The sequence below is a fragment of the Mercenaria mercenaria genome, chromosome 3 (assembly GCF_021730395.1).
Source record: "Mercenaria mercenaria strain notata chromosome 3, MADL_Memer_1, whole genome shotgun sequence".
NCBI lineage: Eukaryota > Metazoa > Mollusca > Bivalvia > Venerida > Veneridae > Mercenaria > Mercenaria mercenaria.
Genome location: NC_069363.1, coordinates 33,464,699 through 33,488,473, shown reverse-complemented (window position 1 = coordinate 33,488,473; position 23,775 = coordinate 33,464,699). Strand labels below are relative to the sequence as shown.

At 38.2% G+C, this 23,775-nt stretch overlaps 1 protein-coding gene across 1 annotated transcript in view; it reads right to left on the bottom strand.

Annotated features, from left to right (window-relative positions):
- Positions 1 to 18,531, bottom strand: part of LOC123525142 (uncharacterized) — a 36,000-nt gene extending 17,469 nt beyond the window's left edge. Inside the window, exon 1 of the mRNA XM_045303925.2 lies at positions 18,332 to 18,531. The gene's annotated coding sequence lies outside the window, so the exon portion shown is untranslated. The remainder of the gene's footprint in view (positions 1 to 18,331) is intronic.
- Positions 18,532 to 23,775: the final 5,244 nt, after the last annotated feature.

Here is a 23,775-nt window from a genome sequence, read left to right as displayed (position 1 = left end):
CCCCCCACCCTCCTGGTGACATTTTACCCCCCTCACAACCCGGTTAACCCCCTCAAAATAACCCCCCCCCCTCCTTCCAATTGGATCCCTCCAATACCCCACCCCCCCCACCCCCCCCCCCCACCTCCTCACCTCTCCGTTATTTCAGAACAATATCCCCCCCCCCCTCCCATGGGGCTATTCAGAAAATATCCCCCCCCCCCTCCTCGGAGACATTTTTACCACCCCCTCCCCCTTCCACACACCCTGGCTACCTCAAAATATCCCCCTCCCCTTCCTCCCAATAAGATTCCACCAAATACTTCCCCCCACCCCCCACATCGGGCTATTCCCCCTTCCATACCCCGGTCAATACAGTATTCAATTCATAGATCTCAAGCATTTGCGACCCCCACCCCCATGTAGTTTTCAAATTCTCAACTCCCCTTAGAAGTGTTTCATCACCATTTCCTAGCTACCAGCCAAACAGTTTCCCACCCCCACTTGCCACCACAAAAAACAATGCAGTCTGAAAGACAGCTAAATCCCCCCCGTCACTGTTATAGTGAAGGTAAACCTTTGACCTTGAGCTGTGACCTTGGCCTTGAACTGACTGGCTGACCCATGAATTCTGCACATCATCTTGATGAGGTGGTCATTTGACCCAAGTTTCATGAAAATCCTTTAAGGGGTAAGGGGTTTAGAGCATCATAAAGAGCTCAAACCTTTGACCTCGAGTTGTGACCTTGACCTAGAACTGACATGGCTGACTGATGTGTTCTTGATAAGGTGATCATTTGACCCAAGTTTGATATAAAAATCCTTCACCTGGGTTTAAGAGATACAGAGCGAACACAAAATGGAAGGCCCAAACCTTTGACCTTGAGTTGTGACCTTGACCTTGAGCCGACATGGCTGACTCATGGGTTCTGCACATCGTCTTGATGAGGTGATCATTTGACCCAAGTTTCATGATTATAATTCAAGGGGTTTAGGAGATACAGAGTGGACACGAAATGGAAGGCTCAAACCTTTGACCCCAAGTTGTGACCTTGACCTTGAGCCGGCATGGTTGACTCATGATTTCTGCATATCGCCTTGATGAGGTGACTATTTGTCCCAAGGCTCAAACCTTTGACCTTGAGTTGTGACCTTGACCTTGAGCTGACATTGCTGACTCATGAGTTCTGCACATTGTCTTGATGAGAAGATCTTTTGATCCAAGATTCATGATTATCCTTGAAGGGGCTTAGGAGATACTGAGCGGACACAAAATGGAAGGCCCAAACCTTTGACCTTGAGTTGTGACCTTGACCTTGAGCCGACATGGCTGACTCATGGGTTCTGCACATCGTCTTGATGAGGTGATCATTTGACCCAAGTTTCATGATTATAATTCAAGGGGTTTAGGAGATACAGAGTGGACACGAAATGGAAGGCTCAAACCTTGGACCTCGAGTTGTGACCTTGACCTAGAACTGACATGGCTGACTCATGGGTTCTGCATATCGTCTTGATGAGGTTATCATTTGACCCAAGTTTCATGAAAATCCTTAAGGGGTTTAGGAGATACAGAGCGACACAAATCTTACGGAAGGATGGAGACCATTCCTTAACTCCCCACCACTCGCGGCGGGGGATTAAAAAGATTAGTGCTTTCACACTGTTGACCAAATTCTCCCGCCTACCATATCCAAGAGTCTAGCCCCTCCCTGGCTGACCTAGTGTGGTATCTTCTTGCTACATGGTTGGGCAATGATAAACTACCTGCTCACACGACCCCAGGACAGATGTCCTCCACTCCACCACCCACCTGGTTTTCTGCTAATGGCAAAACAATATTCATGCTAAAATGTGCTCCACATCCCTTGTCTATACAGTATTCATTCATAGACCTTACCCAACATGCCTGCATTTGTCCCCTACTTTCTGCTTACCTCAAAATACATGCCCCACTTAACTGGCCACCCCCTGAATTAAACTGCTTCCGCACCAATCGATTAGTTTCTCACTTCTTCAAATGTCCCTGTCCTAAGGTGCTTCCAGACAGTTTGTTCAATCACCCCCTCCTACCATCCAAATAATCCGGCCCTCCCCTAACCCTAGTGTGGTTTGTCCTTTCTACATGAAATGGTAAACTCTACTTTACCCCCTCCCCTCCCTATTATCATCACCTCCACCCACCTGGTTTCTGCTTGCCACAAAAATAATACCCCACTCACACTTGAAAGTGCAAACTCCACCCTTTCACATATAGTAAATTACCTTGGTAAACTAGATGCCCATGGGCAACATGTCGAGCCCGCCCTTTGACCTCTAACTATGACCTTGACCTTCAAGATAGAGTCCGTCTCATTGGGTTAAACATTCATACCAAATATAAACAAGGCAGTCTGAAAGACAGCTAAATCCCCCGCCACTGCTATAGATAGTGAAAGGGTAAACCTTTGATTTTAGCTGTGACCTTGACCTTGAACTGACATGGCTGACTCATGAATTCTGCACAACATCTTGATGAGGTGATCATTTGACCAAAGTTTCATGAAAATCCTTCAAGGGGTTTAGGAGATACAGAGCTGAAACCTTTGACCTTCAGTTGTGACCTTGACCTTGAGTTGACATGGCTGACTCATGAGTTCTTGATGAGGTGATCATTTGACCCAAGTTTGATGAAAATCCTTCAAGGGGTTAAGGAAATACAGAGTGGACACCAAATGGAAGGCTCAAACCTTCGACCCTTAGTTGTGACCTTGACCTTGAGCTGGCATGGTTGACTCATAATTTCTGCACATCGTTCTGATGAGGTAATCATTTGACCACAAGTTTTTATAAAATTCCTTCAAGGGTTTAGGAGATATGAGCGGACACAAAATGGAAGCTCAAACATTTGACCTTCAGTTGTGACCTTGACCTTGAGCCGACATGGCTGACTCATAAGTTCTGCACATCGCCTTGATGAGGTTATCGTTTGACCCAAGTTTGATAAAAATCCTTCAAGGGGATTAGGAGATATAGAGCAGACACAAAATGGAAGGCTCAAACTTTTGACCCCAAGTTGTGACCTTGACCTTGAGCCGGCATGACTGACTCATGGGTTCTGCACATCGTCTTGATGAGATGATCATTTGACCCAAGTTTTATAAAATTCCTTCAAGGGGTTTAAGAGATATAGAGCGGACACAAAATGGAAGGCTCAAACATTTGACCTTCAGTTGTGACCTTGACCTTGAGCCGACATGGCTGACTCATAATTTTCTGCACATCGCCTTGATGAGGTTATCGTTGACCCAATTTTTGATAAAAAATCCTTCAAGGGGATTAGGAGATATAGAGCAGACACAAAATGGAAGGCTCAAACTTTTGACCCTAAGTTGTGACCTTGACCTTGAGCCGGCATGACTGACTCATGGGTTCTGCACATCGTCTTGATGAGATGATCATTTGACCCAAGTTTATAAAATTCCTTAAAGGGGGTTTAAGAAGATATAGAGCGGACACAAAATGGAAGGCTCAAAACCTTTGACCCTTGAGTTGTGACCTTGACCTTGAGCCGGCATGGCTGACTCATGGGTTCTGCACATCGTCTTGATGAGATATCATTTGACCCAAGTTTTATAAAATTCCTTCAAGGGGTTTAGGAGATATAGAGCGGACACAAAATGGCAGACTCAAACCTTTGACCTTGAGTTGTGACCTTGACCTTGAACCGACAAGGCTGACTCATGGGTTCTGCACATCGTCTTGATGAGGTGATCATTTGACCCAAGTTTCATGAAAATCCTTCAAGGGGTTTAGGAGATATGGACCGGACACGATTTTGTTACGGACGGAAGGACGGACGGAAGGACGGACGGACGGACGGAAGGACGGACGGAAAGACGGACGGAAGGACGGAAGGACGGACGCAGACCATTCCTATAATCCCTCCGCCACGGCGGGGGATTAACAAGATTCCTCAATGCATGTCAAAGTTATGGGCCGGACAAGATCTGACATGAACTTTGACCTCCAACTGTGACCTTGACCTTTGAGATAGGAATCTGGGGTTTGCGCATGACACTCCGTCTCACGGAGGTTACATTCAGACCAACTATAAACAATATTGCTCCATGCTGTCAAAGTTATGTCCGGGTGGACAAGACAAATCCCGTATGCACCACATCCACCAAACACCATTGGACAACTCTTTCTTCGCTTCCGCAAGGCGCGTTCACCAAAAGTATGTAGCGAAAGATAAATCAGCTCGTTACTATGTAAGAGATTTGTTCAGTAGCATCCCTGTTCTATACGGAACATAAATAGACCATATACCCAACACATATATACACCCGCAGTAGTTGTCGCTCTCATATGCACAGTACGTATATCATATATAAAAAATACAGGTATGTGTTGTTGCCAAAAAAAAGGAGTTCCTAATTAAAGCATCTGTGTAAGCACGCAGGAACTTTATATATATATTCTAATATATAGCTCAAGACCCTATTATATTCCACAAATGCCTCAGACTGCACCATTTTTTGCTCATCTGATTTTTTGAAAAAAAATGATGAGTTATTGTCAATCACTTTTGACGGTTGTCGGACTCGGCGTCGGCGTTGCCTGGTAAGTGTTATTTTTAGCTCAGCTTTTCTCCTAAACTATCAAAGCTATTGCTTTGAAACTTGGAATACTGTTCACCATCCATCAGCTGACCCTGTATAGCAAGAAACTAACTCCATCTTGCTTTTTGCAAGATTAGGGTCCCACTTTTGTACTTAGAAATATCATGTTCTTGGGGGAAGTGTTATGGTTTAAAAGCTTCACTGTTCTATGTAACTAGCAAAGCTTTTTGCTTTGAACTTGGAATAAACTGTCCCCATCATAAGCGACCCGTCCATCAAGAACAATAACTCCATCGTTGCTTTTTGGCAAGAATTATGGCCTCCTTTTTGGACGTAGAAAATCACAGTTTACTTGGTTAATTTTTTATGTTTAGGTCATGCTTTTATCCTAAACTATCAAGGTTATTCCTTTAAAACTTGTGGCAACACTTTGTTCACCATCCATAAGCTAAAAAAAACCCTGGTACAGCAGAACTCACCCATCTCGCTTTGTGCCACGATTTTGCCGACCCTTTGGACTTAGAAAATATCAGATTTCTTGGTTTAAGTTTTGGTTTTAGGTCAACTTTTTCTCATTAACCTATCAAAGCCGATTGCTTTAAAACTTGCAACTCTTTGTCACCATCATAAGCGGACTCTGTAACAGCAATCAACATAACTCCATCCGCTTTTTTGCAATAATTATTGCCCTTTGGACTTAGAAAATCATTTTCTAGGTTTGATATTATGTTTAGGTCATTTTTCTCATAAACTAATCAAAGCTAAGTGCTTTAAAACTTGCAAAGTTTTTTTCATATCTCAGTGACACTGTACATCAATACACAAACTCTCCTATCCTTCTGCTTTTTTGCAAGAGTGTTGCGCCTTTTAGACTTAGAAAATCAATGATAGACTTAGTTTTCTTTAATACACAAAAATCAAGAGCGTCAGCACCCGCAAGGCTGTCTCCTTGTTTTTTTATCTAATTCTCAAAATTGGCAATAATAGGGGGATGCCTTAGCAGTTAAATATATTCAAAATTTAGGACCTTTAAGTGGACTAAGTACCCTTGATATCCAACAAAATGCAATCAGAATGCCACCATTTTTGGATCTAAGTTCCAAAATTTGCCCAGAAACGGCCTTGGTGCCGACCAGCAGAACGGGAAACCTCCTCCCCCCCCCACTCATCTCTGTGCATATCATGTTTGAAATGCTCGTGGCTACCCCTCCTTGCAGTGTTTTTTCCAAATTACCAAATAAAATTCTGTAAAATATGTTATATGAAACCCAATACATTTGAACCCACAAGGCAGCAATCTATTAAGTTAATTACTCAATAACTTGGACTTTTTAAAGTATCACCTTCTTTCAACCTGTTCCAAATATCTGGACATATTTTTTCCATCTTAACATCTCTTGGCCATATTCTCATTCAGTGGCATAAAAACACAAGCTCTTTGGATTCCTTCCATTAAAAGTAATGGATTATATGATACATCTGCAATGTCGCAAAAACCTACAACCCCTACATAAAATGAATTTGCCAGAAATCATTTTCAAGAGGCCCTGGTTGCTAGCACTTGTATATTACCGTGTAGAGTTAAGTTAAATAGTTCATCCCTTATGAGTAAAGTATTGTGATTGCAACTCATTCTCTGGCTTGTAATCAATTTCAAAGTGAGTTTTTTGAGTTTTAAAAAGCAATGTTTTGAGGTAGGAAAGGAGTGTTTTCGAAGTTTCTTGATAACATCATAGGCATATAGGTCTGTGTTGGGACGTACTGAAAAATGAATTATATTTCGTGTTTATCATTCTAGGACTTAACCTTGCATCGTATTTAGCAACAGAGTTACTATCTGATACAGGCCACTACTGAGTAAAATGTATAAATCGTTCTGCCATTATATCCTCTATCATACCCCACTTTTCTGAATCTAATGACTTTGACAAATAGTAAGTCATTTACCTGTTTAAGTAGTAAGACTTTATTTATAGTGATGACGATATTTCTCAGAGCCAATTTACAATCTGGTCCCTGTATAAATAATGTTACAAGTACAATACAATGATTATAAACAAACCAGTACAAAATTTTACAAAACTGACAGCAACGTTATGATAATAATCCATTATCTACAATTACAACAAAAGCAATATGACTGAAATAATTATATACATGTATAAACAACCAAAATATTCTAAGTAAAGTTAAAAGTCTGTACATGTAGCAACTTAAAGAATTTTGGTAGCATATTTTTTATGATCGTAATTTTTGGTTTAAGAAAAGTGCCTTAAGATAAGGATTGTTTTGGATGCATTGTGAATGCAATGCTGACATTTTACTCCATCTCCACTAAATCCATCATGTAATTTTATGACCATTAATGACATAAGTTAACCAAAAGCGTTTATTAATACAGGGGCTAATTTATATCAGGCCTTAACTGCCTCTGCTATAATCCATTGATTTCTGTCTGCATAAACAAGTCTGATCAGATACAATGATTTTTATATTTAAACTATGATACATATTTAAAAACCATTCAATGTTAATATATAATGTCGTGTACAAATTAAATGTTTTAAATCGGAGTCAGCACACTAATTTTATTATATACCTATATAATTCGTAAAAATCGGCTTGTATTTCACAATTAAATATGAACAACGACAAAAATTCCGTATTGTACCTTTTAAATACATTTTCCGTATTGGTACCTTCGTATTGTATGCTGCCAACTTTTTTCCATTAATATGCATAACCTGACACAGTTCTATAAATACCCACATAAAACTTCACTAAGTTCCATTTAATTCGATAAACTGAAGATTTCGTTCAAGAACTAAAACAAAATCAAAATGGGAAAGGTATAATATAAAAGTCTATAACAAGTAGCTTGATCTGGACTTGTACTCGCTCTTGAGGATTTTGCAAGCAGGTCGTATCACACTCTGGCTCTTGTGCGCCTTGTTAGATCTGATCTGGCAAACCACGCGGCCGAATACTGCATCCCCCGATCACGCTACTTGTATAAATAACCCTATTTAATTGTAATGAATTGAAATAGTAATTTATTTATTTTTAATTTTAAAATAATATGAATATAATTCTCTGTCTAAACAAATATAAATTTATTCTTACTGCAACATAAAATACTGTAATTTAATAGCTTTATAAAATAATAAAAAGGGCTTGTGTAAGAAAAAACATTGAATACATGAGTATAAATGCATACAAGCCACTTCATTCGCTTCACATCTCAACTGAAACACCCGCTTTACTACGTCCCGGTCTTGGAAATGTCTCTGGGCGCAGCCAGTTTGAGCAAACAGAATTGAGGCTGTATTTATTTCGTTGAACAAATGATCAATTACATATAACAGGGTTATAATATAATATAACAGTAGCTCATCTGGATTTTATTTGTTGGAGTGGAATTTTTGCCAATGGATCTCAAGAGGGTGCGCAAGCGCGGAGTATGAAATCAACCTTGCAAAATCCATGAGAGCGGATACAAATCCCAGATCTACTACTGTATATATGGCCCCTTTTATTATATACCTCTACCTTTGTATTTGTTGTTTTTGTTAGTGAACTATCTCCAATGTTTACGATATCAAAATGGAACTAATTGAAGTTTTCCATGTGCCTATTGATCGAACTGTGTCGGTCATCATATTAATGAAAGTAGCCTGGTAGCATACAATACCGAAGGTACAATACGGAATTGGTTTCTGCCTGTTCAATACTTAATTGTGAAATACAAGCGATGTTTTACAGCAATTTATATAGGTATAGAATAAAAGTACATATTGCTACATCTTGCTATCAAAATTTTCAAAACAGCAACAATCACATTAAAAGATACATATTCGTTTTCCGTCCTTCAAAACGATGTGATTATCATCATTCATAATCAGATAGTAACAGATCCAAATATATGTCATTCTTAACCTTTAGCCTGCTGGCGGCGTAAATTTCTGCCCTTGCGACCATTGAACAGACCAAGATCCACCTGCACTCCGGGCAGCTGATCATTGGTCGCACTTGCGCTATTCAGGTCATGAACTTCATCAAAAAAAACAAACACCCGCAATAATACATGGATTGCCTACCCTGAATGAATGTACCAGTCCATTTCGAAATTTAGCATGTAAAAGGTTATAGTACAAAAATATAATAAATAATGTCTTTTTATGTCCCGGACGTGTGTATATTAAAATCCACTGTCCGCCGGTTTTTTGTTTGGGGTTTTTTTTTTTGTTTTTTTGGGCGTCCAGGAATTCTTTGAAATAATTGGGCATAGAATGTCACCATAATCATACGGCAAGCCCAACCCTTAGCTCCAAGGTCAAGGTCACACTTACAGGTCAAATGTTAACAGGTGTCGATTTCGTGTCTGGTCATAACTTGTCACATGAAGAGACTTTTGAAAGTAAAATGGCATAACTGTTCCCCAATAAAGAGATGGAGCATGTCATGCGCAAGATCCCGACCCCTACTCTAAGGCCAAGGTCACACTCAAAGTTTAAAGGTTAACACAGTCTTGTTTTCTTCAATATCCATAGGGATTTAAAATGATTTGACACAATTTGTTACCATATTGAAAGGTGTGTCGCGCTTATGACCTGTGTCGCTCAGGTCAAGGTCACAAATGACTTATATATAGGTGAAAGCCTAGCCGATTCTGATCGTTTTTATACACACATATGTTATAGTCCTCTAGGAAAACTTGCACCATAATGTTTCCACACAGCATTCCTTCCGCGGGAGCACACAAACTTCTTGACTTGCAGTTTTTACACTCCCTTTTCTTCGCAGAGCTGTTTCATGAAATTTATCTAAACTGTTGTTTCACGTTTTTTGTTCTATTTTCTACAGATTGTAAATTTAAATCACCAAAATCAATAAGTGATATGTAATCATCAGAACCGTTAACATCGCTATCTTACCATATTTTACAATAGAAAACATTCATTTCCAGTGCGCATGATAAACACCATTGGTTTTGCAGGTGAACTTATCTTCGTTATTTTAAAAAAAAAATCAATTTGTTGCTATTATAGATATAGCATGCGAGCAAGTACCTATCATAAAAAGCTTGCCACTCTTTCTTTTAAAGTATTACTCGGCAAAGGCATAAGCAAACAATAAAAACTGTTATTAGTTGAGCATAATGTGGCAAAAAGATCACAAGTGGTACTTTTGTGATATGCGTTTTTAGCCTTATATAAAAATTTGTTGAAACATGTTTACTAAAACATGTGCTGCTGCATTCAATTAATTTATTCTAAAATCTAGATGAACTAACTAATTTTCGATAAATCATGTTCAATTTATAGGATTTATTATTTGGTTTGTAATTAACTGCGCACCAACACAAGTATGGTAATCTATGGCACCAAACAGGAACTACAAATTTTGGTTTCACACACATCTCAATTTACAACGAAACAAAGAAATTACAAACCTTGTTGTCGTCTGGCAATACATAACATGTATGTTTTAAAATAAAAATGTCCTTACCTCTATAATTCTTTCCAAAAGTATTTCCTGTAGAATTGTGCTATAGTCCATTATACATTTTCATACACTGACTGGCAGATTTGTTCAGGATATTTGGTTGTGAAAAAAACACAACTTATAGATTTGGACTTAAATTATACCGCACCACTAGTTGCAAAACATCCGGCTTAAATATGCATAAATATTGGAGCCTTCTTATATGCGAAGATGGACGAGAACAAGATTGTTTCTTTCTTCAATGTATCCTTGCATGGAAAAACTGCATGTGCCTTTCATCAATGATGCTCCTTTGATATAACTGCATATTTACAGAAAATGGGGATATGGAATTGTTGGGTCGGAAGTGGCAAACAACATATGAAGGGTGGTCTTATTTTCAGAAAACTGACTGAAAATATTTCACTATGATACGGACATAGGAATAACAACTGCCTTTATTCCAATTTTAAAAATAAAATTCTAAAAATTGATATACATTATCATAGTTTAGGAGTTAGTTTATGACATTAAAGATCATTAGCATTTGTTTTCTGAACTTCGTAAAAAAATGCTAAATCGGAAAACGCCTGTCCTCTCTAGGCTTTTAATCTTGATAGGGCGGAGGGTTTTAGTAGGTAAATAACAGAATTAATAAAGTAAACCAGTGTTGTTTTTTAAGTTTTGGGGAAATGGATGGGTGGCCCATAAAGGAGGGGGAAAATTGCAACCGTAACACTAAAATAGGGGGAAAATAAAAGCAGTGTTTTTCTTAATATGTTGCACTAAAAAGGAAAGTTTACTTAAACACATTGTCCTAGATGTACAGTTTACATTATAATTTACAGTCTAGAAAGGTTTTGTCTGGTAAAGAGATGTTTTTTTGTGATTTTGGTAGGGGTCTTTTTCGAAGAAGGAGAAAATAACCCCTTTTGGACAGGGGGATGGGGCCAAATTTCAGTAAAAAAATTGAATGGAAACATAAACGCTATATTTCATATGGATGAAAATATAATACTCTGTGCTTAATTAGAAAATGGTAACCTGCAGATAAGAATCATATAATCTACATGTACCATTCATACCACCACAAGTTGGATAATACTTGGCTTCAGAGATTTCCAAAATTTTTACGCAGCTGTAAATGTGGCAGGTCAAAATGGATACCTATTATATAAATGCAGCACAGATCACCATGATCATGACTCTGTGGCGCCTGTAACTCTACAGGGGCCAGGAAATTTTACTGCATGGGGATAAATTAATTGCTTCACCAGTTGGCAGCAGACACCTAGGTTGTTTCTATCTACATTCAGGAAACTAGAAAGGAATTATTACAAATTTGCTACATGCAGTTTGTTAACTTGGCTGACTGTCATGGAGTGTACAACAAGACTCCCAAATGCTTTAATTAGTTGGAATAAATAAAACAAAGCTAGTATTTGTGTTAAGGGACCGAATTTTCTATGGTCTGGGGGGGCTAGGTTGTTTTTTTTGAAGAAAAACTTCCGACTCTAGATTTTGAAACGATTCTTGGCATATACTATAAAAAAGCATTCTGGCTCCTGAATCACTGAACAAATTCGGTCTGGTTCTGACGAGTTATTTCCATATGTTTTGAAAGCCATATTCGTTGTGGTTTTGAAGACTGCTTAAGGTTTTTCTTTTTAATATTTTATTTAGTATTACTTGAAGATAGTTAATTAATTATTATGTACAAGCATAACATAACACCACACATCTCCGCCACCCCTTTTTTAAATATTAACATTGCTGAATAAGAGTGCAAAAATTGATTTGAAATTATTACCTGTATGGTGTAATTTTCAATTTAATTTACATATACCAGTATAATTATGAACAGTAATTTGTCTATTCTTTTACTTATCGTCGTACATGGCATCAAGCGGTACCACCGTTTGAGTGTCTATATAATCGTCCTCTTACTGATAACAACATACTGCTAGTCATATCTCTGTCATGTGTTTTATAATCTGATAGAATATTGCGTACCAAGATGAGCACTGAGAATTGGGTGTAACAAGGCTATTTCGAGTTACGCCCATCAAGCCAGTGACCATTAGGGACTGATATTTTTATCCAATTCGTAAACACGACTGATATTTTTTCTTAGCATAGCCGTTACATAATTATACTTAATTTTATATTCTTGCATACCGTATTTATACAAATACTAAAGAATAAATAAAGCAAATCTAATACTTTCTTTGTAGCACTCTTTCTTTATGGTATAGTATGATAGACACAAGCGCGGAAATTAACTGTCTGTAAGCAGGAGTACGTCATGACTTTCAGTGACCGAGGCATCAATATCAACCAAAGTTTCCCACTTTATTTTTTTTTTTTGTCGTTCTTAGCATTCTTACCCTAAAATAACATAATTTGAATCAAGAAATATCTATAAAGAACATCAAGGTACCCAGCCACCTGAATTTTCGGGTTATTTGACATAAACAGTATAACAATCATTGCATGAATTTCTAGTTTTCATTAACAGCATGAGAGTCATCTGTCATGGGGGTGCCAATGGATTTTGGCCGGCATGTTAAACTGGGGAAATGCCTGTCCAGTGTGGCAAGAAAATTTTATCCTTAAAACTTCGTATCTGCATTTGTTTCTGCAGATAGTAACTTGCATGCAAAACTTTAGACCAGAGTTTCCTAAGTCAAACAAGGGGACATAATTTGCCTGTAAATACATGTCAGAGTTAGGACTTGAGTCCTAGGGTCCAAAAGGGGGCATAATTTGCTCAGAATACATGTCAGAGTTATATAACTTGCCCAGTGCGGTTGTAATGTGCATCTAGAAAAATAAACAACAGTTTTCAGCAAATCTATAATTGCCTTTTGGTAATCGCTGTAGGATGACTGCACACGAGCAAAACTTTAACCAGGAATTTCTAATCAAAGGGGGTAGAATTATGGCAAAATGCATGTCCTAGTTATGGGACTTGTGCTATCAACACTATTTTATACCCCGAAGACACTTGGAAGTTTCCTTCAAGATCTGCATTAAGTTTTTGAGATATATTTGCATGTAAAACTTTAACCATGATTGTTCTAAGTCTAAAGAAAGGGGCATATTTGCTCAAAATACATGTCAGAGTTAGGAACGTTCACGCCAGTGAGGTTCGTAATTGACCCTAGAAAAAGAAAACATAATTTTCAAAAGCTATATGCCTTTAAATGAGTAGCTGTATGGTACTTGCAGCAAAACTTTAACCAAGGTGTGCCGCCGTGGAACGCCAGGGTGGAGTAATAGCTTAGACGTATTCTTTTCGATAGTCCTTGAGCTAAAAAAACATTGGTTGTCATATATCACATATTGCCTATTAGTCTTTATTTTGATCATTTTGAAGCATTTTTGTGTAAATTTTTCTGAAGCTTCTATTTAATTTCCATGTAGCCGATCTTGCAGATGGATAGCCTACTTTCAAGTCATTGATCAATAGTTAATCGCCAATTATACCTGTAATCAAGACAGTTTAGAGTAAAGTTTTACTAAACGCTTTTCGATTTTCAACATAAAAAGTAGTAAAAAGAGCAACTCTCATGTTTTCGGTAGTAAAATCATTATAGTTCGTCATTAATTATAATTAAAGCCTTCTTACAGCCCCGTTCCCAGCGTTCTATTCAATTCTGTTGTATTGTATAGCAACCCCATGATTAATATGTAACAGTTACGGCCAAGTCCCACCCTGAACACCAAAGCCGACAGGACTGATTCTGTATAGAATTATATAAAATGACTCTATTTTTGACAAGCGCACTGTTCATCGAACAAGGATTTCATGCTTTTTCAGTGACATTTAAGGTTAAAAAAAAGGTAGCCTGGAGCAGTCGTTTAGAAAGATAGCACTTTATTTCCAGTAATCGTAAAACAATTTTTTTTTTGTATAATCGAACTCGGATGCCAGACCTAGTATAATCGTATTATCATGCGATGTTCATTAATACTCATGTGTAACAGTTTTCTTCTATCAAATTTTTCTTTTAAATAAATGATAATTGGATAGAACAAAATAAAGAATTAAATCTTTTGATAAGATTGAAAAAGAATATCAAATAATCAATGATTGTAATTGATTATGTTAACTAAGTAGTCCTCGGTAAAAAATGAGTTTTCCTTGTTATGAATATTATACTTGAAACAGGAACATGAACAACCAAATATCTTTAATACTGGGATTTTGATAATCAGGAATTTGGATAGGCACAGTTTTTTCTCATGCTGCTCCTTTACCACATCATGCATAGTAATCTGTTAAACAGCCATGCTAACTTTATCACCATAAAATTGGGCATGTGCAAATGCGCTTGTGAATGTAACATAACCTCTGGTTGAGCTCCAGTGCCATGTAACAGAATCTTTAATAGAACTCTGAATAATGAAGTCTGTAGTATCCCATTTGGCCACCCTTCATAAATTTGATTCTCTTCTGTCCGCTACTTCCAAAAGGATTATGTGCAACCTTGTAAAATTTATATACTAGCATATTCAAACAAAAACCAACATCATAAATAGTATTCGGTAAGATGACAACTATTATTCTGTTCATTCATAATTCTGTTCGTTTGAAAATGTGTAATGAAACTATTGCTCTTGCTGCATATTATTTTGGTATTTTCATAGCTTAAACATTGTATATTTGTTTAATTCTAATAAAAGTGTATTGTATTGTTATAAGAGTGTATGATTATGAATATCATATTATATTGTTTATCTTATTGTAGTTTATATTTAATGGTGTAAATAACTTAAAATTTAGAAGGCGACAACGTAATTTTCCCTCCTACTAAGTGTACTCCGTGGAATTATACCATACTTGACAAGATCTGGAGATTTCGAAGTAATGTGTTAAATGATACTTTATTACAATAGTTTGTAAAAAATCCTATGCTTTTTAACAAATGGTATCTGTAACATCATTGTATCGATTCAGCTGTATTCATTAAACTTTATCCAGAACACAAGCTGTTTTATTTATAAAATTTTGATATATATAGTATAGGAACCCTTTCAATTAATATATATTAATATTACTATTAGCGAGTTTTATATTCGCTGAGGTTTCATTTTCGCATATTCGCGTTCAACATTTGACAGCAAGCGAAAATCTAAACACCGGTGATTTTTTTTGTTCCCAACGATTATAACCTTTTCCCCAAGGAGGACCACCCACTATAAAAACTTATTACTCATTAGCGTTGTTGACTTTGTTTTTGTTACTTTACTTATGTGTGCGAGCAATTGGAAATGTGAATTGTGTCAGGGCATCGAGTGGGTACATTCACCACCTCAGTGATAGCTCTAGTTTTTATATAATTTAATGTAATTTGAGAAAGAAATGTGAAAAATCCTAAAATTATTATACAAATAAAAGATCACTATTAGCTTTAAAACCAGATACAGCTTTGAACAACAAACTGGCACAAGATGTCACTGGCAGTTAATTACTGCCACTTTCTCTATAAGTTTAACAGATTGTAACAAAGGACACCCACACCATTGTTATCGGTTTGAATTGAGAGTTGATGTCATTTTGAAATCACCTTCCACATTGCCGATCATTCATGAATAAAAATATGTGAATTTTATAAAGTAACATCAAATAGTTCAGTGAGAACCATTCCACTCTCAGCAAAGGAGGTAATTTATTATCGGTGCATGTAAATCTTACTTTCATTTTCATGTCTACCCGCTCAAATTTTGTATTTATTATTTAACATTCTAGGAATGGTGACCATCATTTCCTCCTGTTGTTTACGACCAAGGTTTATATTCGCGGTCAAAGTTAAGTTTCCTGCGAAATTAGACACTTTGAATTCAAACTCTTCAAAAAAACGTGAACATTTGGTACGGTGAAATAACCCGCTTTACAGATTATGTATAAATTATTAAATATGATTCTAATAATAAACCATGAAAATTTTTCTTTTAATAATTGTAAATAACAAGCCAGTTTATCAGTTCAAAAATGATCACTCACGATCACCACCCCCCAGACAACTGCTTTCCCACATTGGTGACCTTAGTGGCAAAACCTGCCATCCGATCACAACATGAAAATCCACCCACAGGCCCCTAGGTCAAGTCACATATGTAAAATGTGACCAGGGTCTGTGTTTCAAGTCCGGTCCTTAACACTGCCATCCATAAAGGATTTTTGAAATAACTTTGCATAATGTTTACCATAAATAAAGGATGTTCATTCGTAAGACTCAGATGCCCTAGCTCCAAGGTCAAGGTCCCTTTGAAGTCAAAGATTAACAAGATCTGTTTAATGTCCGGTTCATAATCTGCCAGTCATCAATGTATTTTGAAATTACTAGGTACACATGTTCCCCATAATGGACAACCTGTCTGCGCAAGAGTCCAAGACCCCTAGCTCTAAGGTCACGGTCCAGAGGCCAAAAGTCAGATACCAGAATGCTTTTTGTAGCATTTCTTCTTGCATGTAGGAATTTGATGTAAACTTGGCACAATTGTTCACCATCATTGGAGAACGAGAAAAGTGGTCATGCCAAGATAACCTATCCTAGTTTAGAATTATTCCCTTTGTTTGTTTACTATACCATGTAAATACTTATATTATTGTAACATTTTTATTACTGCTGTAGGATAAATTAGACCCTGCACTTTTCTGTCAGTACACATCGTGTTACAAAACATCCAATATTTTATGCCCCCCCGAAGGGAGGCATATAGTTTTTTGAACCGTCTGTCCTGTCGGTCCCTGTCAGTCTTTCGGTCTGTTCCGCAATTTTCGTGTCCGTCCTATCTTGTCATCGCTGATGGATTTTTCAAATAACTTGGCATTCATGTCTACCCACAGTAAGACGCTGTTGCGCGCAGACCAGGTCCGATCTCAAAGGTCCAGGTCACCCTTATACATTAAAGAGATGCATTGATGGGCGTGTCCCGGTCCATATCTTTGTCATCGATGGGTGGCTGTCAAATACTTGGCATGAATGTCTACCCAGTAAGACGACTTCTCGCCACAACCAGGTCGATAGCTGTTTTGGAAGTCAAGGATTAACACATCCCTCATCTGTTTCCTAAATACCCTCCCCCGCCCCTGCCACTCTATTTTATCTGTAAAATACCAACCCCCCCCCCCAACGAAAAAAGCTGGCGTTCCACCGTGTAGACCTCAGACTAGACCCCATTCCTTGCTTACTACGTTTACACACCAAACATATGAGCTAAAGGGCTATTTCCAGCAAATTTCATTCCCCCCCCCCCTGTTGAAGCAATTTTTTGTCTGTCGAGCGGCAGTTTGGTGATGTGCGTGCGTGACTGCCCATCAGATTTGTACGGACCACCATAGCTCTCCCCCCTCCCCCCCCGTGTTCCTTTGAATGACCCACCCTCCCACATCTCTCCAAATATCCACCCCCCCCTCCCCTTCAACCCTGTTCTCACATTATTCACTTTATAGTGGCCTCTCACACAACACTGTGATTACACCACAGTCAACAAAAAAAATAGCCAACCCCTCCTCGTCTGGCTCTCCCAAAAATGACCCCTCCCCCCCAAATACTCCACCCCCCCCTTGGTTCCCTCCAAATTCCCCCCCCCCCTCCCTTCGCACACCCTGTCTACACATATTCCATTAACAAGCTCCCCACAAATCTGTGATTACTGGTAACTAAATATCCCCCCCCCCCCCACCAACCACATACACAGCTCCGTTTCTCAAAATCGACCCCCCCACCACCACCACCTGGTCCCTCAAAATACCCCCCCCCCCCCCACTCCTGGAGACATGTTACCCCTTTTTTTTTTACCCCCCTCCCCGCCTTCCCACACCCTTTACCTAAAAAAACCCCTCCTTTTCCTCTCCCAATAGGATCCCTCCAAATACCCCCCTCTCTTGGGCGATTTCAGAAAAATCTCCCCCCCCCCCCCTCCCATTGGGCTATATCGAAATATCCCCCCCCCCCCACTCTGGAGACTTTTAATTACCCGCCCCCCCCTCCCCCTTTCCCACACCGGCTCCTCAAAGTACCCCCTCCCTTTCCCCTTCTTAACCTTAAAAACCCCCCTTCCTCTTAACTGAAAATACCCCCCCCCCCCCCCCTCCCTTTACACGCAATCAACACACAAGAACATAATAACCAACCCCCCTCCTCTTCGCTCAGGCACCCCCCTGTTTCCTCTTATCTGTAAATTACCCCCCCTGTACAAAAAACGCTTCCACCCACAGGGAGGGGGTGGATATTTTCTGGAATAGCCCAATGTTGAAATTGAAATCTGTTAATGTTATACTGAATTACTCTCATTTAAATGGAGCAACACATATATTTGCAATATCAACAGTCATAATGACTTTATTGGATAGCCTGATTAGGCAGAAATCATGAAGATAAACTTAGAAATACAAAAGACAAATTGTGACAACTTGATCAAAGTCCACCACAAACGCTTGGTTAATAATAGGCTCGGGCTGAATGTACAGATAAATCCCGTGTTACACCGTTTTGGGAGTGTTTAGTTACTTTATAAGTGTTATATTAAACTTTAACTTTTGCTTTGCGTGTGCTCTTAAACATTTATGTGCTTTCTTTCATTTTCTATGAAAGAACAACGATAAATCAGGTCAGTTCGCACTGACCTTGCATTTATTCTTAAAATATACAGTACAGCAGAGATTCTCTGCTCATTTTTGTTCCCCTAAAATGGGACAGAGGATGGGACTACATGTACATAGAAATGCCTGGTGTTTAAATTGGGATTTCACACAGCCAGACTAGAGATATGGCCTTTGACTTAGTCAAAAAATAGGCAAAGGGTCTAAAAGTTTGTGTCGCATGTATCTCGAAAAGGTATTTGACTTGGGGTCAGGAAACATTACAGGAATATTAACTAAGCATGTGAAGTTTTGCGCCTTCGGTTTTGTTAGAGATCTCACTCAACTAGACCAGAGTTATGGTCATTGACTTACTCAAAATATGCATAAAAGGGTATACAAGTTTGTTTCGCACATATTTTAAAATGTATTTGACCAAAGATCATGAAGCATAATAGGAATATTATTCAGTACGTGAAGTTGTGCCCCTGGGTACTTGTTTGTGTTTCACTCAGCCCGACCACAGTTATGGCCCTTGGTTGTCAAAAATATGAATTGATGGCATACAAGTTTGTGTCGCATGTATCTGTAAAAGTATTTGACTTAGAGTCGGTAAACGTTAAAGGATTATTAAATAGCATGTGCAGTTGCGCACCTGCTGTTTTGATAGTGATTTAACTCAGCCAGACCAGAGTTATGGTCCTTGACTTTTTGAAAAATACACATATATTGCATATATTTGAAAAAATATTTCACACAGAGTCATGAAACCTTGTAGGAATATTATTCAGCATGTGAATTTGTGAGTTTCTTTTTATTTTGGCCCTGCAAGACCACAGTTATTGCACATGACAAATCAAAAAGATGTATTAAGGGCATAAAAGTTTGTTTCCCATTTATACCAGTCCGTACGAATGTGTATCGCATGTATCTCAAAAAGTACACTAAAAAACTCACAGGATTGTTATACTGCATGTGAAGTTGCGCATCTTGTGTTCTGCTTAGGATTTCACTAAGCCAGACCAAAGTTTATGGTCCTACACTTAGTGAAAAATACGCATAAAGTGCTTGAACGTTGTGTTGCAAATGTCTTAAACATATTTCACCTAGAGTCATCAAACCATGTGCAGTAACAGGGAGTGTGTGAGTGGCGGAGGGTGGGATGTGGGTCTAGTTATTATCTCCTTTCTCTTATATAAAACCATCATTTGTGCCAAGACTAGCACGTTCTCCACAGACTTTATGTTATGTTACAGTCTACTTAACCTTTTATAATCTTTATTTTTCAACAGTTTAATTTTTAACGATTTAAATTTGACTATGTTTAAACATTTTCTTTAGCTGCTTTGTTTTGTTTATTTTTGTTTTTATATATGCTTGTTGGAAAATAGCTCATGAGAAAATGTTGTATCCGACTTAAAATAATTTAAATTTTAAGTTTCTTGTGTTTTTTTATTTTATCTATTCTTCTACAACTCAGAGGAAAACAAACATTTGTAAATGAATGGTCAAGTTCAAAAACGGTGCAAGGTAATTTATTTTAAAAATGTAAGTTTGCAAAGACAGTACTGTATGATTTTAAACTACGTCAGATTTTAGTGCTCATAACCTACATATTGAAAACGGCAGGTACATGTATAAAACAAAACGAGAGGACAGTTTTTGTATTACGTGTAAACACACTGCGAAATTAATTTTTATCATATATTGTACAAACAACGCCAAACTGAGATTTGAATCTTTAAAATCTGTTGATAAGGTAAACAATCATTGTGCGACATATATTCAGCCCTTTTACAGTTGGACGATACGCTTTCCTCTTTGATTGTATCTGACGGAACAGGCGGAGGACTCTATGATAGGTAGTCCTTAATTCCCATCAGGACTAAGCTATTTTGATTTCTTGTCTGGCCTGTTTCATCAGGCCCTTAATGGTGTTCCCCTTGATGCTCCGTCTTCTGCAAAGGCATTGAGTACATGCGTTTTAGGTTCTTAAGGATTGCATTTGTAGCAGTGTGTATATAATGTATATAATTAGTCTATGATATCGATTGTCCGATTAGCTCAGTTGGTAGAGCATCTGACTTGCAAGCAGAAGGTCGCAGGTTCGAGTCCTGTATCGGGCTGCACATTTTCCCGCTCCTATTACATTGGTGCCGTGAGTGTGGTGACTAGCCTTGGAATCCTAGAGCTAGGGTGAAGCAATGGCTGGGTTAGTCAAAAGAACCTGAGTTTGTCTTTGAAAAAAAGGAGGGAGGAATGTAGCAGTGTGTATATAATGTATATAATTAGTCTATGATATCGATTGTCCGATTAGCTCAGTTGGTAGAGCATCTGACTTGCAAGCAGAAGGTCGCAGGTTCGAGTCCTGTATCGGGCTACACATTTTCCCGCTCCTATTACACATTTATATATATATATACAAGAGCAATTTTTTGTGTTTTACATTACATGCCTTCTGTTGCCTTTGCGTATGTTAGGGTTTCACCTGGCGGGGTAACTTTTATTTACACTGTCCTGTGACTTTGGAACATGGTGCCGGTAAGAGTGAGATATGGTGCGTCATAAACCGGTTTAAGCTCCCCAGTGTTGGTTTTGCCACTGACCATTCCAAGGCGGTCACTTTGTGTGTTGATCGTGTGCGCGTCCGTGTGCTGGGTTTACGTTTGTTGAGGCTGCGTTTTTAGAACCTGGCTTTCCCTATTGAATATTCATCCTTGTGTTTATATGATGATCAGAACCTATATATTTTTTATAAATTTAAATTAAATGTAAATTTACAAAACGAAAATAAAATGTTGTTATTTCTACTGAGATAATGAAGTGCAACGGTAAAAAGAGTGGATTCTGAAACGATGACTCCCATTTCTAGATCGACTATTCGAAGAATAGGTAATGCTATTGGACTTACCCGTGCGTCGGCGTCCGTGTCGACGTCTGCATCCCATTTGGTTACATTTTTGTGTGTAAGCTGGTATCTCAGTAACCTCTAGTGGGAATGGATTGAAACTTCACACACTATTCAATGTGATATACTATTTTGATTTTTTACAAAATTATGCCCTTTTTCAACTTAGTGGATTCAGTGTTGTTATATTTTCTGGTCCTTTGGGATCATGGAGTCCATTCAATATCTTCATGATAGAGTTCCGCTTAAGCCGGTGCTAGGGGGCGTGAGGGGTGTTTCACTTTCTATTATCTCTCGTGAACAGACTCAATCAAACCGAGTCTGCTATTATTTTGCTTGGTTGCATTCTATGCTTCCAAAGGATCTTCATATAGATTTTATTAACTATCACAACATCAATCTTTAAGTGCCGTGTGGCGGCTGTAAAAAGTCTCCCCGTACTTGGATTCAGTATTGTTATATTTTCTGGTCCTTTGGGATCATGGAGTCCATTCAGTATCTTCGTAATAGAGTTCTGCGTAAGCCGGTGCTAGGTGGCGTGAGGGATGTTTCACTTTCCATTACCTCTCGTGAACATACTCAGTCAAACCGAGTCTGCTATTATTTTGCTTGGTTGCATTCTATGCTTCCAAAGCGTCTTCATATAGATTTTATTAGCAATTTTTGGTTAAGTTTTCGTATGAGTTCCCTCGAATTGGAAAGGATTGAAGCTTCACATACTTGTTCACTGTGATGATCTGACATGCATTGCACAGGTTCTATTACTCTACTTTTAACTTTTTACAACAATTATGCCCCTTTTTTCACTTAGCAGTTTTTGGTTAAGTTTTTGTATGTAAACTTGTATCTCAGTACCAACTAATGAGAATGGATTGAAACTTCAAACACTTGATGATCTGGCATGCATTGCAATGGGTTAATAACTGTACCTTGTATTTTTAAAAATTATGCTCCTCGGCTCAGCAGTTTTTGGTATAGTTTTGTATGCAGGCTGGTAAGCTCTATACCCACTAAAGGGAATGGATTGACACTTCATATGTGTCCGTTGTGATGATCTGACAAGCAGTGCCCTTTTTCAGCTTTAATATTAATTCAATTGACAATTCTATTGAATAGTCAAGAGTTACTGTCCTCCGACAGCTCTTGTTCTTTTAATGAATCGAAAGCGACTGAATATTCAAAAAATGCATCCCGGCAGTTATTTTTTAAATAAAGGCGTGTTTACGCGAAGTTTCGGATGACCCTCATTGTCAGTTTTACGTATTGTATCGTTCGCATCTGATGTGACATCGAGGTAAACTTGACGAATGATAAAACGATAAATCATTTGAAGTTATATTTATGTCACATAGTAAAGCAAACGCAGTGTGTATGTTGACTATATCTGACATCTAACCAATGCCACACGTTTTAATAAACAAGTTGAGAAGGATAAAGACTAGACTACAGCAATTTTAGGTATATATATATATATAGGTGACATAAAGTTGGACATCCCACATAGTACATATTTTCCACTTCTTTGCTTGCTTATCCCTGCCTCTTTGGTTGGACTGGTTTTGGACTGGTTTGTTCCAACTTTACGTCACTTATATATATATGTATAGCTAAAATTGCTGTAGTCTAGTCTTTATCTTTCTCATCATGTTTATTAAAACGTCTGGCATTGGTTAAATGTCAGATATAGTCAACATACACACTGTGTTTGCTTTTCTATGTGACATAAATATAACTTCAGAGGCCAGGGATGCGCAAATATAAAATGGTAATTTATATGACAATATAAAGTCGTTTATATTTGCCAGACCTCGTACTACTATTGTACGGTAGAGCGAGGATATAAACCAAAGTTCATTTTTTTGTACTTTTTAACCTATCGCGCATTTAGTGGTTTATAACCTACAGCAGCCTCGTTCCAGAAAGCGGAACAAACACTGAACAGAGAAGCTTTACATAATTGTTATCGATTTTCCGCTATCCTCCCCTCCACCCTCCTGTGCTTTAGATTGTGCAACGTTTCACTGATATACGGCAATTTACTTATTAACATCATTGTAAATCAAGAAAGTTAAGGGGTGGGGACACCCTTCTGTTTGCAACATTGGGAATCCACTACCTCCCCCTTTGCTCTAAAAAAAAAAACAAAACAAAAAACAAACAAACAAAAAACGAAAAGATGAGGGTAAAGTTAAGGTTGAGGCAGCCGG